Raw genomic sequence first — 7,333 nt, forward strand, 5'->3', positions numbered from 1 at the left:
TTTGTGTTGGATGAGGCTAGCGAATTTGTTTTCTTCTATCCGATGAATTTACATTTAATTCATCTATATATATATATATATATATATCCATCAGTCTAATAAATATATATACTTAAAATGTAATAATTAAAGATAGTCCGTCTCTTCATCAACGCGAGTAATAATCTGCTGTGTAACAACACATGAACATATTTGAAATTATTAGAGGGCCTGGTTAAGGTGCTTGAACCTATAATATCCTGAACCAAGCTACACGTTCACTGTCTGCAGTCAATTACGGGAAGGTAGTTGTCCAGTAATAAAGTCAAATAACGAAAATACAACTCAACCACGAGTAAACCGAAATAATTCAGCTAAATAAACGTATTGTGTTTGTGTTCTCCAACCATAGATAATCGAAAAAACTCACCTTCTTCACTTGAATGTGAAGGGAAAAGAAAATAAACGCACCATGTAAAACATTATAGGAAGAAAATTATCTTAAAAATTATATAATAAAGAAAAAACTTAGCAAGTATGAGAAGAATGAAGTAACCTTCAGTCAAAGAAAAGTTGGCATTTCTTGTCCCATTTACTTGCATTAGAAAGTAATATAAATGAATAAATCTAAAACAAATAATAAATTCATACCTGGTCTTAAGGCTAGAGAACTGAAAGTGCTAAATAAAAATAGAACGCTAGACTGGAAGATGGAGTCACATGGAAACATGTCCAGACCGTCCTTGAATGTGACCAATGTCACTTAAGGTGAAAGAAAATCAACAAGTTCAAGAGCGGGAATAACCTATCTTTTAGAATAGAATGAAACTATATTTATGTGATGTAATGTTATATCTATTAAAATATAATTTATATGTTTTGGTTATAGTAGGAAAGTCACAACTATTGAGCTATTTTCAGTTAATAGTGTGACATGAAATAAAACATATTCAGGTTTATTACAGACAAGCATAAATAAATCTTTGAGTTGTAAAAAAAAATAGCCCTTGGACTAAGGTATTATACGTTTAACACAAAGAAGACAGTATACATAGAATTTGAAGTCGTTTCTTTTATCAGAAATGTTTAAGTTCAAATTGCCATTAATGAATGAGATATATAAATAAAAAAATGACAAAAAGTTGTCATTTCGTTAGTCATTTCAAGTTCCAATACTACAAGGTTAGACAGTTAGTTAAAAGCCTAGATTGTTGAAAGAGTTTTGATCGTCTATGCATGGAAAAGTAAAACGATAATGATCCGGATTTGGTGATCGTGAGATGAACAAATGCTCGTATAAAAAAAGATACATATTAGCTACATTCGACGAGTAGTTAGAAACCATCGGAATTTCTATTTGTTGTTTATAAATATTATGATTTGTTTGGTGTAATTATTAAATATACAGTAACTGAAAATGTTCTTGCGTTCTTCCCTAATTAAAAGTCGATGAGAAATTTTACAGGCATCATCGACATAACGATCAAAAGAAAGTTGAAGACTTTAATAAGATCCGTTAAGGGTATTTTAGTGAAGAGAGAAGTAAAATCAAAGGAAATAAGCGAGAAGTTGTTGTAATATGTAAATAATGAAGGCAGTGTAGAGCCTTTTAATATTGGTAATAATCCAATAACATATATTGAAATAATTATCTGTTTTTATTATAATACAAGTAATAAAATAATTTTGTAAATGTAAAAGACGTGGGGATGGCAGTGCCAAAAGGAATGCAAAGAAGAATATAGGATACATAGATCATCCCTACATGACTTTCAATTTAATGTTACACTGTAAAATGCACGAGTACAAAATGGTTATGAGATCGGTCAATGAGACCGACCTCGTAGCAAGAGTCTGTAATAATCAAAACATGTTTTGACTCAACTCGATTTTCTTTGTACGTAAGGCCTAGGATCTTAGTTACACTACATTGACGCCTACCCTGACATGACCATATTATGATAAACAAACTGCATACCAACAGCCAGGAATATATAACTTTCAACTCTAGTAATATTAAAGTCAAGTATGCAAATTACAGTGTAACATTAAATTTTAATATTGAAAGTCATGTAGAGATGATCTATGTATAGATGTATCATCCCTATATTCTTGTTTGCACTCTTTTTGGTACATCGTTCTGGTTTTCAAAATTATTTCATTACTTCTTTTGTGACGTTTTTCCCTCTGACTGAAAGTTAGTGTATTCTATGAATGTGTGTAATAAAATTTAATATTATGTGTATTGATTTTTTTTACTCCTTCACTTCACACATAATGTAGGGGTTGGCTCCCTAAAGACACTGATTGTATAGTGTACAAAGCATTGAATATTCTACATATTACAGTCATCTAATAACCTTCCATTATTGGCTGGTTAATTCCTGTTTCACCCTGTACTTAAGCTTTTTAAAGGCACACAAAATTTCTGTAAGAAAGCTAGCTTTAAGGGTTAATGATTCCATTGTTTACACTAGAATTATTATTATTTTTTTAATTACTACTAGTTATTACGACCAAGTGATGACATCGTGCACTGCTTAGAAACACATAAAGTGGATTTAGGTTTAAACTGACGTTAGTGATAAAGTATTTGTAGAGTTATCTCGACCGAAACATGGAGAAGAAAGATGAACAACTTGGTGAGTTGGTCACTTTCTGGTTTGGTATCTTAGCGATGGTTTTTTGTTTTGTTATTGGGCTTGTTTGGTAAAGAAACAAATGAAAATGAGTGGCAATCATCTTTTAAAATAAAACTCTCTATCATTGTTGATTTTTTAGCGTGCATATTTGTGTTATGCCTATTGAGTACCTTGGCCATCCTTATATATAGAGTCTACCGATTTAAGATTTTTTTAAAGTAGTAGATCAAGGGGTTTGACAACCGTTTTTACTGAGCTAGTAATGAATCTGAATTTAATAGGAATTTTATGCAGTTTCGGGATGCCATAAAGAAAAGGTAGATTTTGACAGTTGTGACTGAACTGAACTTTCTATTTTTTGTACTTTTATAAAAAAATATTTAAAATAGAATTATTATTGATGTTGCTTTTAGCAAAAGTGGTGTTAGTGATTTTTTTTTAAGATACAGAGAGCCTAAAAAGTTTTATCTACAGAAGATATTACAAAATTGTCTTGAACTAGTGAAATTTTTTCTTTGGACAAATGCTATGGAAAGGCAGGTTTGTAGACAGAAATATCTAAGGCGTTGTGTTTAGTTTTAATAGATGTGAGGAGAAAAAATTATATTTGTAAGAATGCCTAGGTGGGTAAAAAGTTTTTATTAAATTTCAGAATATATCATTATATTTGTCAATTTTTATTCCAAGGAATTTAGAACATTTTTTTCCAGACCTTTCATGAGATCACCTATAATTACTTGCTGATGAAAATCGTCGTTCCAGTTGTTATTAAAACAATAACACGGCAAAGCATCAACGTCAACATGATGAAAGTCTTATAATTGCAAATTAAAGAACCAAGAATTATTAGTAATACTCTAATGGATTAAGGACGGTGGAGCTTGTTTGTTGTTAAACACAAAACTACACAATGGCTGTCTGAGTTCTGACCACCGCGGGTATTGAAAACATATTTTTAGAGTGAAAAGGGACGGTAGAGACAGAACATATAGTATACTATGCTTGAAATCAGTTCTGATGAAGGATTTTTCTTTCTTCTATGCATCATAAAAAGCAGACGCAGTAAGTTTAAATTTAATAAGGTCGATAATTACGTCTTTTAGTTGTGTGTTGTTGAAATTAAAAAGAAATATTTGTTTGGATAAGGCTTTAATCTTAGCAATATTTTAACTCAAAACAGTATTCACGAAAAATGAAATAATATTATTCCGAATATAGAAAGATTTGTCTAAGTATTTACAAAACTGATTGAAATCGACCTATTTAAGTTTGTTATGACTTTCCCCTTTAAGCTTTTGTAACGAATCAACAAGAAAAAGGCGGCAGATGAGTTTGATTTACCGTTACAGTCTTGGTTACCATAGGAATTAAATGTTTGATGTTTTAAGATAAAGTAATCGGCAACTGTAAACCACACTTGAATAAGTCGGTCAGAAATTACAATATCACATGCTACGGGGATGGCGAGGGCAAGAGGAGTGGATGTGCAGCTGTTACGACAGCTTGTAAACCATCCTCTTTACTCACTATGCAAAACACATGCACTGGACACGAAAGATAACCTTGACATGTGGTTCGCGCCAAAATAGACATAGTTTAATTGAAGCCACGTAAAGAATGGGTCTTTGGCAGTTTTATATAAAGCTTTTCTCTAATACTACCAGTATTTACTTTCTCCGAAAAAGGGCCAAAGGCCGCCTGGAAGGGTCACCTGTTTTAACCATTCGCACCACTACACAGTACTGTGTTGTCTGTCTGTCAGTCAGTCAGTAGACACTAAAATGACGTCACATAAAGAACGTTTAACGTTGCAATTTGTGCTGTCGTGGGAAGAATTATGCACTCTGTTGGCTACAACACAGCATCACTTATGAACTTCAAAAGCAAGAAATGAAATGATTTGTTACTCTTAATTTTGGTTTTATTTACTCTTGAAACAGAAAACTTTCGAGAATCCTGCGGAGGTACATTTAGTTTCAGTAAGATTTGATAATATTTGCTGTTAAAGATTATATAAACAATAACTGATATTGCTGTAAACAGTTACGCTTAATTCTTATAATTAAGAAAATTAAGAACTAAGAAATTATAAAAAAAACAATCCAACATATTACAAATACTAAGAATCTAGTGAAATAATTTAATAAAACGCTGTAACTAAATTGTTGCTACTTTGTCGTCTTCTGGCTGTAATCAAATCCGGAAAGTTAGTGCTTAAATAAGAAATTAAAGAAAATATGCAAGGCTGAGGAGTTTTACAACGAAAATGCTTTCCCCAGTGCACAAAACAAAAAACTTTATATTAGTTATATATATATATATATGTGTGTGTGTGTGTGTATTAACTTACCAAGAAATGGTGTGTTTAACAAACGTATTACATCGTAAATTAACTATTACGTCTTTCTATAATAATGAAACTATTGAAAACTAAAGAATTCTTAATAGTTAATTAGTAGACATTCACTGAGTCTATTATCAGTTAAATTAAATATAAATCTGCTGGCAACCTGTAGTGGTAGACATTATTAAGACAGACAGTAGTGTGTCGTGCGGCCAAAACAACCTGCAGGACACAATGTATATTATTTATTAGAGTAATAGTCTAGCAAATATTCCACTTTATATAGCTCGGATTGTGATAATCCTAACTATCATATATTTTCAATGAATTTGCTATATTGGAACCTTACTTCACATACCAAATTTGAAAGCAATCCCTTAATAAATACATGAGATATAAAATCTCCAATTTTGATTGAATTTTGTTTCCTATTTTTTTCTTCGCCCCAAAAGTATGGAAACCTTTGAGAGAAAAATATACATATCTTTCATAGGTTTCTTTTTTTTCACAGTTGGTACATTGATAGATCTTTACAGCCTATAATTAGATGTCAAATTTGGTCGACATATAAGCCAACACCTGCAAAGTTATTCAAGAAAAACCGTTCAATTTTGACTATAATTTTTGCGCACGCCTACGCAGAAATTCACGTGAGCTATCTGTCTAAAATTTTTGCTACAGCTTCATCTAAGGGTAAAGGTGGGCCGTTTTTAGTTTTTGTTTTCGGATTAAAAACGGTTGATTTAGAACAGCAAAACTATAGGGTGAAAGCACATGTAAGATATACAAGTATTGGTTAGGCCAAGCAAATCAGATTAGCAGTTTCTAGCTCAAGTTTTTAAAAGAATCCAACGGGTGGTCGGTTATTATTCATTATTCATTGCCAACTTTTCAGCCCAAATTTGCTAAATTTTATGAAGTTCTCTTAATTAAAGAGCCTTTAATGTCACGTAATATTAGCTTAAGCAATTAGCGTAAATAATTATGCCTTATACGTTTGTACTGAGTGCATGCGGGTGATGACAAGAAACTACTAACCTACTTTCCATGGTGTTACTATAAAAGAAATTATTAACAGTGTTTTAGAGAGGAAAAACTACCAGACTAACACCATATATTTTAAAGAATCTGGTTGGTTCTGTAAAGCATATATCTTTTCCGAATAATAGGGTTGCGATCCTAAAGCTAATGTTGGCTACTATCGAGTGTCACTTTCTTACTTGCTATGGTTTGTTGGTGTGTGTTGAAAAAATTCGTGATGTCTAATGAAAACATCCTAGGTGTGAAAAAAAAAGGATTGAGCGTACGACTTAAAAGAATGAAATCAAAATTGGCGGTCAGACTGGCAGCTACACTTATAGTATTGATAAAAATTTTACAGCAAATATTCATTCATTAGTTAGCTAAGCCACGCATTTTGTCTTATTTACCTTCATGCCCCAAGTTGAACAAAAAATGCGGCCTGGTTAACTAATGAATGAATATTTTCTGTAAATTCTTATCTATGCTGTAAGTGTGGCTACCAGTTTGGCCGCCAATTTTGATTTCATTCCTTTAAGTCGCACACTCAATCCTTTTTTTGGCCGCACCTTTTTTTCACACCTAAGGTGTTTTTGATTACGTTTAATGTATCCGTACTTCATGAAGTAACTTGAAAGTAATACGGAACGTTCATTATATGTTTCAGCGTGTCATTAGTTTTCATTTTATTAAGAACTTGAAATGAATTAATAAACTTGCACAGTTGATTAACATTAACATATAAACATAAGTGGAAGGTATTCAACTCAAATGTTTAACAACACCATCTATAAAATCGTCCATATATATCTCACATGTTCTCCTTTAAGAAAAGTTAGTTATCTCAAAAACGTAGGATTCCTTATGGCACTGGCAATTTCACAAATATTTCACATATGTCGATTAGCATCAACCAATCGTCACTGGGGAAGTTACCATAACCAATAGTCACTGGGGAAAGTTACCATCAACCAATCGTCACTGAGGAAAGTTACCATCAACCAATAGTCACTGAGGAAAGTTACCATCAACCAATCGTCACTGGGAAAGTTACCATCAACCAATCGTCACTTGGGAAAGTTACCATCAACCAATCGTCACTGAGGAAAGTTACCATCAACCAATAGTCACTGAGGAAAGTTACCATCAACCAATCGTCACTGGGGAAGTTACCATCAACCAATCGTCACTTGGGAAAGTTACCATCAACCAATCGTCACTTGGGAAAGTTACCATCAACCAATAGTCACTGAGGAAAGTTACCATCAACCAATCGTCACTGGGGAAGTTACCATCAACCAATCGTCACTTGGGAAAGTTACCATCAACCAATAGTCACTGAGGAAAG

General features: G+C 32.5%; 1 protein-coding gene across 1 annotated transcript in view; it reads right to left on the reverse strand.

Annotated features, from left to right (window-relative positions):
• LOC106456964 (transcription factor Sox-5-like) overlaps positions 1-7,333 on the reverse strand; it is a 337,448-nt gene that overhangs the window by 307,018 nt on the left and 23,097 nt on the right. The gene's annotated exons all lie outside the window — the stretch shown is intronic.

The sequence above is a fragment of the Limulus polyphemus genome, unplaced genomic scaffold (genome assembly GCF_000517525.1).
Source record: "Limulus polyphemus unplaced genomic scaffold, Limulus_polyphemus-2.1.2 Scaffold276, whole genome shotgun sequence".
Classification (NCBI taxonomy): Eukaryota; Metazoa; Arthropoda; class Merostomata; order Xiphosura; family Limulidae; genus Limulus; species Limulus polyphemus.